Genomic DNA, 12,425 nt, shown 5'->3' with positions numbered 1-12,425 from the left:
ACCAGGTACAAATGTATTTCCTCCTCCATGGTGAATTTCTCCATGAGGCCAATGGTATGAGTTGAGGAGGAGGGGAGGTAGAGCAGAGGTAAGTGCTGTGGACATGGTGTCTTGCTTGTATTCTCTAGTTCTACCATTCCTAAGCCCACTTGAATCGTTTTCATTGTACACTGGATTGCTGCTGCATCCTGCTGATGCTAAGTTTTAGTGCACAAGACATACCCAGTTTGTGATTAGCAGTTCTGGTAAATCCTTCGGTACCTACTGGTGCCCAGTAACTTACCAGGAACAACTTTTGAAATGGAAAGTTGTTTTTTGATACAGAAGGCATGATGTTGCTCTAGAACATTAGGGGTCTCTACTGAAACTCTCCAGTTTGGACTTGCCAATGACTCCACCAATCATCCATATCTGCTATAGATTCTCTATTACTATGACACTTGATAATGGCAGAGAAATTTTTACCACAGCCTTGACCGGTTTTGGAGCCTTCTCTTGGATCCTGCTTGAAACTGGGAGTCTCCTGAGTCACCAGTCAAATAGGTCTGCACATTATTCCTAAATGGAGTACATGCTGCCTTCGAAATTTCAAAATGCTTACTGAGCACTGCATCTTTCTTAGTGTCAAGGGATACCCTAAGAGGGGATGTTCTGGCATGCTCAGGCCACTGAACTTCTAAACCCTTCACCAATAAGCCTCTCTTATGAATATTTGTAGGGTTTAATCTCACAATTTCTGACACTCAAGTTTTATTAGGGCATCATAAGTAGCTGTCATTTTGTATTTACCAGGTCATGGTATGATTAAGGATTATGTTCTGTAGATGTCAAATAATTAATGTCACTCTAGGCTATATTTTCTCAGAGATTAAGACATTAATTATAATCTTAATATGAGTAAATATATACTGCCATTATCCAAACATAAATGCAACTTGCCCTTTATTCTCTTTATTAATTGAGTTTGAAAATAATTTTATGTTCAGATCATGTGTCAGAGATTCTGGTAATCTTATTCAATAAAGCTGGAACATCCAACTTGGGCTTTTTCAGGGAACATAATAATTAACAGAGTAGAGATAGGATATCTCCATTCAATGACTTCCTCTATATCTTTTAAGCCTTGGAGGGTTAATCTAAGTATAAGAATTCCACTTGGGTTGTCATATTGCTTCTGACTTACTATCATGGATTGAGGAGCAGTTTCAGAGATTTCACTTGGTCATTTCTACTTTACTGACCTCTACCCCACAGGTTAGAGAACCAATGTGATCATGGCTTCTACCAGCTACTAAAAATATGCAACCTGATTGTGCACTAAAGGACCAGGGAAACAACTATGGTGTTCTATATGCCCACTGGATATACTGTAAAACTTGAGCTAGAACTCCTTGTCTTCTCCTGCCTTCATAAGCCTCCACCATAGCCAGGATGGGAATGGGGATGAGAGCATGATGGGATATGAGTCCCTGGGTATCAGTTTCAGTTCAATAGCTCATATATTTCTGCTTGCTAGTGTATACCTCCAGTAGGGTTTCTCCTTAAGTGGATCCTGTTCCTGGGACTAAAAACTGACTCCATTTATAAAATGTATGAAGGCTTATGTTTTTCCATTAATCTCCGGTTCACCTATTCTTAATATTGTTGAGTATGTAAGTCAAACGATATCTTTCTTTCCTACTCATCTATCTTGTCTCTAGTAACACATTATTTCTTAGGCATTGCCTCAGATCCCTGTAGTTGGGGCTCCCTATTTACCATCCTAGTTGCTCATTACCGTAACTGTATTCATCTTATCTCTGGTGGTTACGTGCTCGCACCTGGCTTGTGCCATTCTGGAAAGCTATCATCCCCACTGATACATAGAAGCATTTCCTACTATCAAAGCTGGCCTACAGAGTATAGTTATCACTGAGATAATCAAAGATGTTGGTATTCCCCACTCCATCACCTCCTTTTATTTCTTTAGGTAATATAATGTCAACAGTGTTCAACTCCATTATGAGAGAAAAAAAAAAAAACCTCAGTATCCTTCTTAGAATTGTGCTCCAGAAGGACAGCAGGCTGGAACAATATCCAGGTACAATAACTGTCCCACACTTCTGGGCTGAGCTTTTATGTTAATCTAGAAGGGTTTCAGAAGAATTGGGGAAGATCTTAGAGAGAAAGAAGATAGGTGCATGGCACACACTCAAGACGGGCTTTGTCAGCAGTAAGTTAGTCTGAACAGCCATGGATTAAATCAGGCAAAAAGGCTGAAGGCATATGCTTGGGGTCCAAAGGTGTCTGCTCTGGAGGCTCTGTCATAGGAGTGGGCATGGTGGTATTTCAGAGGGAATGTCATACACAGGGATCTGAATACTCATGAGGAAAGAAAAAACCTGCAAGGACATAGAATCACAGATAGGTAAAATCTTGTCATCGGAGAAATGTAGTCAGAGAAATATGTTTGATTTATCTTCGTGTTTTTTTTTTTCCAAATAACTAAAATTTATGAGTCCATGAATGGATAAAATACTGGAAGCTGAGCATCTGGCCAAGAACATGGATGAAGTGGCAGAATCAACTATGGATCTTGTTTAATGACCTAATTTGAGACTTCAAGTGTAAGAAAGTATAAGTAGCTCAGGATCACGTGATAAAGTTCAGAGATGGAGGCCCTTCCTGCCCACATTCACATCTTTGTCTGCCATAGAGAGTGGGGTAAAAGGCAATCCATAGTTTGAGATTTGGTGGTCCAGGAATGGTAACTTTGTCTAAATTCCAATGTACCTGTTTAAAACTTTATCACATGTTGCTTAGTGTTAATTAGAATTATTTGGAGGAGGCGGTTAAATGATTGTCAATTACACAAGCCATGTATAAATTCTTCCTTTAATAACATATTCAGGGGCTTCCCTGGTGGCACAGTGGTTGACAGTCCGCCTGCCGATGCAGGGGACACGGGTTCGTGCCTCGGTCTGGGAAGATCCCACATGCCGCAGAGTGGCTGGGCCCATGAGACATGGCCGCAGAGCCTGCGCATCCAGAGCCTGTGCTCCACAACGGGAGAGGCCACAACAGTGAGAGGCCCGCGTACTGCAAAACACATACAAAAGAAAACATATTCAGATCTTTACAGTTAAAGCTCAAGCTGTCATCCCTTTTATTTCTGACCCGGTCCATGTCTGTGCCTTTCCTCCACAGAGGTACCTGCTAGTGTGAGGTAATGAGTAATGCATTTTTCTTTACATTTATGCACATTAATGAGTTCATAGGAAATATATGATATCGTTTACATTTTAATAAGCTTGTTTTCCAAGTGCCTAAGCAAGAGTCTTATCAAAAATGTGCGGCAGACCATGCCTCCTCTTTCTTTTTTTATTATTTTTTATCGGAGTATCATTGCTTTACAATGTTGTGTTAGCTTCCATTGCACAACAAAATGAATCAGCCATACACGTACAGATATCCCCTCCCTTTTGGGGTTCCTTCCCATTTGGGTCACCACAGTGCATTAGGTAGAGTTCCCTGTGCTGTACAGTATGTTCCCATAAGTTGTCTATCTTATACAAAGTATCAATAATGTATATGTGTCAATTCCAGTCTCCCAATTCCTCCTACCCCACCCCTTTCCCCCTTGGTATCCATACATTTGTTCTCTACCTGTGTCTCTATCTCTGTTTTGCAAATAAGATCATCTATACCATTTTTCTAGATTCCATATATATGTGTTATTATACGATGTTTGCTTTTCTCTTTCTGACTTACTTCACTCTGTATGACACTCTCTAGGTCCATCCATGTCTCTACAAATGACCCAATATCATTCCTTTTTATGGCTAATATTCCATTGTACATATGTACCACATCTTCTTTATCCATTCCTCTGTTGATGGACATTTAGGTTGCTTCCATGTCCTAGCTATTGTAAATAATGCTGCTATGAACATTAGGGTGCATGTGTCTTTTTTGAATTATGGTTTCTCTGGGTATATGCCCAGTAGTGGGATTGTTGGGTCATATGGTAGTTTTATTTTTAGTTTTTTAAGGAACCTCCATACTGTTTTCCATAGTGGCTGTATCAATTTACATTCTTACCAACAGTGCAGGAGGGTTCCCTTTTCTCCACACCCTCTCCAGCATTTATTGTTTGTAGAGTTTTTGATGATGGCCATTCTGACCAATGTGAGGTGATACCTCATTTTAGTTTAAATTTTCATTTCTCTAATAATTAGTGATGTTGAGCATCTTTTCGTGTGTTTGTTGGCCATCTGTATGTCTTCTTTGGAGAAATGTCTATTTAGGTCTTCTGCCCATTTTTTAATTGGGATGCCTCCTCTTTTGAGTAGCAATCATCCTGGGAATGCCAGGAGATGGGATTGCATTGGAAAAGACAAGAATCCTGGAAAACTAATTATCTGGAGTACTTGTAAAAAGGAACACTAAAATGTATGTTTATGTAATAGATTTTGGGAAAATGTGTGGACCTGGAAAACATGAGGCTAAGTGAAATATGCCAGAAACAGAAAGTCAAATACTGTATGATCTTGCTTATATGTAGAATCTAAAATAGTCAACCTCATAGAAGCAGAGAGTAGAATGGTGATTGCCAGAGGCTAGGGGAAGGTGGAAATGGGAAGGAGATGGTTAAACGGTAAAAGTTTCAGTTAAGTAAGATCAGTAAGTTCTGAAGACCTAGTATACAGCATAGTGCCTATAGTTATCAATACTGCATTATATACATAAAATTTGCTAAGATGGTAGTGCTTATGTTGTGTCCCTACCACACAAAATAATTATAATAAAGGGGATGAGGGGAAACTTTGAAAGACGATAGATATGTTTATGGCTTTGATGGTAGTAATGGTTTCACAGGTATATACTTATTCCCTAAACTCAAGTTTTATACATTAAATATGTACAGCATTTTATATGTCAATTTTACCTTAATAAAGATGTTTAAAAATATTTGAGAGCACCTGGGTCATAAATCAATTCAATATTGATGATGTATTGAGAAGATGCAAAGGAGGGTCAGCTTTATCCCACAAATGAACAAAAAGGAGGAAAACAGCTACTGAAAATAAAATGCATCTGAATCTAGTTGTGCCTTCATGTTTTTGTGTTGAGTGGAGGGACAGAAAGTGACTGGGCTGGTACTTGCCATGTTGTGTGAGGCCAAGAAGGAATTATGTGTATGTGGGAAAAACAGGCAAATTCCCCAACATGAATGTACATAAGAGTGGGTGGGAAAGATTATCTATCACCATATTAACATTTATTCTCAAGACATGAAAATAAGATTTAACAGAATGTTATTAGCCTTTTAGCCTGAATCCATCATTCATATCAGACCAGAATACATTTTCTCTCAATTTATTAATAGTACCTAGAAACTTTTGTTCTTCCTGAAATATTTATTTAGAATCTCATGTGTTCCAGCAATAATTTTCAGAATAAGCTTCTGCAAAAAATTATATTCTATAATTACCTCAAAGGGCAATGTAAGGATTTTAATACCTCATATGAGGCAAAAATATGTGAACGCAGTTTATATGATTTAAAGTAGGAATTGGCAAACTTTTTCTGTAACGGCCAGGTAGTAAATATTTTCAGCTTTGTTGGCCATATGAACTCTGTCACTATTCAACCCTGCTGTTGTGGTGTAAAAGCAGCCCTAGACAATACATAAACAAATAAGCACAACTGTGTTCCAATAAAACTTTGTCTGATACCCTCTGTCTGACAATTAAGCTGGGAGCCAGAATCTTTGCCAGTATGGGATTCTATTGTTCCCAATGAAATCAGGAAGCCTATTTCAATATTACCATCCCCAACCATCATCCCATCATATGGAGGAAAGCCAATACTAACCTTCACAAGGATGCTGGTATAATTTGCTCATTAGTGCATTTTTGGCTGACTTAGTGAAATGAATATCCTTTTGACCTATCGGGAGACATACTAGAGAATGAGGGGAGACAGGGTGGAGGTTGCTCCATGAAAGATCAACTCCAATATTTCTGTCTCCTAACATTTGGGGATTCCTTCCTTCTATCAGGAAAGTTCAAGCATCTAAATTTCATAGACAACAAATCACCATTGACTTTAGGCTTTTTTCAACCAATTAAGAAAACTGTTAGAACTATTTCCAGTTCTTCAGTATAATATATTGAACCCACAACCTCCAGTAAGTATATGTATCCCTGTCAACATCATAGCTCAAATCTAACATTATTTCTTTCCTCTTCTTAGAATTAATTTCCACACATATACTACACATTTTTCTTCATACAACTTAGTAAAACCCTGTAATTCTTTAAGTATAAACCATCTTCTCCTGGTCAGATTTCCCCCTTTTTCCCCTTGAAGCACAATGGGCTCTGACTCTAGCATTCAGTTTAAGTACTATAAAGAGTAGTTGTGAAAAGATTCAGTATCCCTTTCAGAGACTATTGTCTCAAGTGAGGTGATTACATGTCTTTAAAGAGGGAAGACTAGTTTCATCAGAAAGAAGAGGAGAGATGAATTCCTCTGGAAAGAGAGGCTCAAGGGAATTCAGGGTTTCAAGGTTGTCAAGTTTATCTAGGTACAACTAAACGTCTCTACACCAAGTGTTGGGTCCCATTTCTGGTCATCCAATACACTGCACTAAACATGAGAAGTTTGGTAAAGATGTCAATTCAACTTAGATTGAATTTTTGTTCTTATTTGCAACTATATCAATCCCATCTATAAAAAAATATATTGCTTTGGGAACACCATAGAATATATCTAGTTCTGTGTCTTGAGTTCAGAATTTAGGACTCTAAGCTTGTCATTTCTTTCTGTAATCTCTATAATGTGGTAAGAAATAACATAAGTAAATCACATGGTCTTTATTGTAATCATTACTACCATAATGGGCAAGTGCATTAACACTTATTCTCCCAAAGCCTTACTTTTCTTTTATTTGTTTTTTTAATTAAATTTTTCTAGCTTTATTGAGATATAATTAATAAATAAAGTAAATATACTTAAGGTACACAATGTGATGGTTTGATATACATGTACATTGTGAAATGATTACCACAATCAAGTTAATTCACATATCCATCACCTCATATAATTACCTTTTTTTTTTTTCTTTTTGGTGTGGTGGGAACACTTAAGATCTACCCTCTTACCTTTAAAATATGCTCTATTCCAAGTCACCACTGATAATAACTTAAGTATTTGGAAAACCACTACTTTCCTTGAATTATAAAAAAACTATTTACCATTGTCAGTGAAGTCACCTCTACTTATAAATCCAATGAGATGAAATAACTAATCCCATTTTCCAGTATTTGAGAGTCAGTTATCTGGGCCCATTCCTGCTTCAGTATGGATCTAATCAGGAAAATATATTCATATTGGGTAGTAAAAAGAGATGATCCTTTACATCAATCCTTGCTTGCAAATATGTTGGAAGGTACAAAATGAGGAGGAGAGAAGAGGAGAAAAATAATTTCTCTGTGTGGCACTCCTAGATCAAGTGATACAGTCACTGGGCTGTTGCCTACAAGTTTACATTTTTGGAGATGCAAGAATTACTGAAATGGGGCTTCCCTGGTGGCGCAGTGGTTGAGAGTCCGCCTGCCGATGCAGGGGACACGGGTCCGTGCCCCGGTTCAGGAAGATCCCACATGCCGCGGAGCGGCTGGGCCCGTGAGCCATGGCCGCTAAGCCTGCGCATCCGGAGCCTGTGCTCCGCAACAGGAGAGGCCACAACAGTGAGAGGCCCGCGTACCACAGAAATAAATAAATAAATAAATAAGAATTACTGAAATGTTGCTGACAAGCTCAGTGTCACCTTGCCCTTCCTGCTGTACTAGGGTAAGACTGTTTAGGAGACAGGAGCAGAAGCCTTTCCCTTCCTCTTGCCTTCTAATCTCCTACCAATGCTTTGGATTGGCAGAATTTAATAAGAAATGAGGGGTTAAAAGAGTCTGGGAAGTTAGCTTTTCAAACCACAGTCTCAGCCGTTCAGATCAGAGTATAGAAAGGTAGGTATGGGACTGAGAAACAATCATTGAATAATTGACAAATTTAAACCTTAAATATGTGATTTAACATAATAGTGTTTATTAAAGATTTGTATTGTAATGTCAAGTCTATGGATGTGTTTTATATTGGATATACTGATTAAGAATATTAGCTCCCAGACTGATGGTTTAAAATTCTGATTACCTTATATGTCTATATTTTCTTTGAGGAGCTTTGTTTTTCTATTTGTAAAATGGAGGATGTTAACCTGATTAAGCTGCTATAGTGTAAAATGTGTCAACAGCTATGGTACATAATAGTCCCCTGTTACTAATGATGCTCATAGTAGTCATGACGATGCTACCACCACCAGTGAAGACGGCATCACTGGTGGTGGTCATGATGTTGAATTGATGACTTTTTTTCTAGTGAGAGAATTCATGGTTTTGCTCATATTTTCAAAGTGACCAGACTCCCCAAATGTTAATAATCACGTCTAGGGTTAATGTGAGAATATTGAGAATTTTGAGAAGGTAAGTGACATACAGCCAAACCTGTTCCAGGATTATTAATCTGATCTTGGCATTTTGGAAGGATGATGGGCATGGGGAAAAGAGAATAGTACAGGGGAGTTAGCACTCATAAACTGACACTAGGTTTAGAACAAGTTATACGGTTTAGTTAAGAAAATTTCCATACAAGATATTCTTTCCCCTGAAGAAGCTTACTGCCTAATTGGGGTGTAATTAAAATTATTCATATCATGCTAATATCGTTTGAAGTATAAGCAGCAGCACTTGGCTTCTGATGTGGAGAATGAGGGAGAGTGGATATCAAGGAAGTCCTTTCACAGAAAATAGAAGGTCAGGAGGGAAGAGCCAGTTGGAAGATGGATTCAAGTGTTAATTTTCCTTTCCCATTCTCCCTCTCCCCCCTTCCCTTCTTTACAAAGGAAGATATTTTTGGATTATTTACGCTATTAGGAAATTTATTTTTGCATCTTTTTTCTAAACTGAGAAACACAAAAATACCACCTACTTATTCAAAGTTTATAAAGTAAGCATTAATGCCCATTCTCCTCCTCTACAGGTTTTTAACCTTTCCAGATAGTCTATCTGCTAATAAAATTTGGCCTGATGCAGGCAGAATGCCTCCAACATAAAATCATTGTTACAGTTGTCTCAATCAAGGATGATATTGCTGCCTGACAGCCACACCAAAGATGGCAATTACCAAATCTTTGTCAGTGTAAGGAGCATCACTTCCTTTCTTTGAAGAAAGAGTGCAAACCATAAAAATGGTGCATTCAAATGTGAACTTTCCCAAGAACTGTAAATATTCTACCTCTAAAAACCCAAAGTGTCAGAAACAGAAGTAATGCCCTTGGCAGAGAATATGATGGGTTCATTTTGATTCAGACACTGCTACTCTGGTATCCTTCACTGGATTTTTATTTAATTTAGCCCTTAAAGCATCCTTTGAAGTCATGTTTGTTCAGCTTGTGGCAATTCCTGATCATTAGTGGCCTTTTTATTGTAGCCTCACAACAATGTGGGTATCTGAACTTGTCTGTTTCTATTCGTAAGTCAATTCCTGCCTCCGTATCAGCCAACAGGTAATTTCTTCTTTTTCTTACATAGACCTATGGGGAAAAAAGGAAGCTGCAACATTGCCAGCACTTAAAATAGAGTAGTCAGGCAGAAAAAATAGAATACTATTTCACTTACTCTCTTTCACCATGATCAAAAACATGTGGGAAATTCAGCTCTGATTGAAATCATTTAGGTAAAAAACACAATAACAGAAACAAAACTGTATATTCTACACATGTACACACATAATCGCACAAAAACATAACAGATATATAGACACACTTAATCTCCAATTATCTTGCCAGTGGAAGAAGTCTATGTGGCTACATCAAGCATGAATGCCATATAACACTCTACCTTAAAAATGTGTGTGTGTGCATGTGTGTATGTGTGTGAGTGTGTAAAATGCTGTATTTATGACTTTCCTATGTGGAACTCACCTGTCCTCCTTTAAACAAACATACAAAAAAGTGTTTATCATACACTTGATAGCTTCCAAATCATTGGAAAGAAGGATTCTTAAGTCAATACATCAGTTGCATAAATTAGAGTTTAAAACTTTGTATTACAGTAGACTTGAATCTTGGAGCATAAAGTTCCATAATTCTTCCAATTCCCCCCTCTGGATAATTGTCAAGCCACGATGGTATCCCATGGTTTTACTGTTGAAGAAAGAAGTGGAGCCTTGGAAAAGTCTGACTCTTCTGGGAGGAAAGTATTACAGAAAAATAAAATAAAATAAAAAGGAAGTATATGCTTACCAAGATGTTCTTCTAGATGGTTAGATGGGACATTAAAATATGTTTGGAAACATACATTGTGAATGGTGATCTGCTGTTTAATTCTTTTAAGGTGAACCTACATACCGAACATCATTGAATCTGGCTTTGGGAATAGCAATGGCTTGTATTGAAGGGGCAAAGAACCCATGGTTTCTGCTGTTCAATGAAAGGAAGTGTAGCTTGGAAGTGGTATGCTAATAAATGCTTAGCAACTAACTGTCTGGAAAAACAACATGGTTTACAGTGTTTGCTCTTTTGCTTGGCACAAATACTCCCATCATGGATGATTTCAAGCTACTACATAACATTACTGAATGCAGCACCGAGAAGATAAACGCACAGTTGGCTCTTGCCAGTCGTATTGACACAAGAGTCAATATGACTCACGAGAGTTAGTGCTGGTACACCACTGAAGCTTGGACAGGAAGGGGCTGAACTAAGTTGAAAGACAAGAAAATCCTTTGATGTTATTCCTGCCCCAATTCTCCTACAGAGTTAAAGCCAACTTTCTGTCTGAGCATAGTCACTTTTCTTTGTTCTGATTGACTGGTGCTATAGAACTCAAGGCTTGTGCTGCCCCAAAATTCATATGTTAAATCCCAACACCGAATGTGATGGTATGGGAGGCATGGCCCTTGGGAAGTGATTAGATCATGAGGTTAATCATGATCTAATCACTAGTGATTAGTCCTCATGGATGGAATTAAGGCCCTTTTGAAAGAGACCCAGATAATTTCCTTGTTATTCCTTCCACCATATGAAGATATAGCAAAAAGATAGCCATCCGTGAAGCAGGAAGTGCACTCACTAGACATGAAATCTGCGGGCACCTTGTTCTTGGGTGTCCCAGCCTCCAGAACAATGAGGAATATACGTCAGTTGCCTGGAAGCCACCCAGTTTACAATATTTTGTTGTAGCAGCCCAAACACATTAAAACAACTGGATTTCATTCATTTAGTGCTTATCCAGGTATCAGTCTGATGTGTAAAATATAGAACAGTTCAATAATAAGTGATGTCTACAGGTCATAAAAATTCAAATTCAAAATAAACACTAGGAATTTTCTAACCCACCTCTTTAGGCATAATATTTTTGAGATATAGGACTTTGTCTCAATACAACTGGGGGGGAGGAAATTGAAAGGCAACTGGGCAAAACCTTGATCATAAAATCTTTATGAAAGTTCTTTCTCTGAATAGAATTTGGTCAGAACATCACCTGCCTGCCATGGTGCTGCTGACTAGGCAATATGAGAACAATAATCTACCAGAAGTTTTGAAGACGTGAGAATGCAGATGGATAAGTGTAGTCCATCCTCAGTGCTGGTGATTAAATGCATTGCCAACATATATCAGGGATATGGGTTAATTCAATATACATGACAGTCTCTTGCCTTTAGGATGCATAATTGAATATACACATGGTCATAATTTTGTAATGTGTTTATACAGAGAAAAAAGACTGGAAGGAACTATATCAAAATTCTAACAGTATTTATCTCAAGAAATTTAGATACTTAATTTTTTTCTTCTTAAAAATATTTTCTAAATTTTATACAAACAGGTTGTATGTTAAAATTTTTTAAAAGTGAGAAATAGAATAGAAATCCTCTGTGAGTTTCTTTAAAGGTACAATCCATGGTTAGTTACTTGTGGTTTAAGTTGCCTTCTACTCCTACCTAGCTATTTTCTTTTATTATTACAATTAAATATTCATAAGTATTTGTTTAGTATCTATTTTGCCATAGATAGATGTCATTGCCATAGAAGCAGGAAATATCTCCAACATGGTGTCTGGAAAGAGATTTTATGAGCTCAATTTCTTGTATCTTCTCATATCCAGAAAAGCACTAAAACCATTAATGGAGACACTGCTCCTCATGACTAGCAGCAACCTTCTGCCAGAATGTGTGCTTGATTGCATGTATCCCCCTTTCACTAAAATCACATATATTCTGACCTCCCCCACCTCTTTGGGGCAGGTCTTCAGAGTTATCTGAAATGCTGTCTCCTGGGCTATAGTCCTTATTTGGCCCCAAATAAAACTTAACTCTTAACTCTC

The sequence above is a fragment of the Monodon monoceros genome, unplaced genomic scaffold, assembly GCF_005190385.1.
Source record: "Monodon monoceros isolate NGI ecotype Baffin Bay Population unplaced genomic scaffold, NGI_Narwhal_1 Super_Scaffold_19, whole genome shotgun sequence".
NCBI lineage: Eukaryota > Metazoa > Chordata > Mammalia > Artiodactyla > Monodontidae > Monodon > Monodon monoceros.
The sequence above is the reverse complement of the archived record's forward strand: the minus strand, read 5'-3'. Positions refer to the sequence as shown.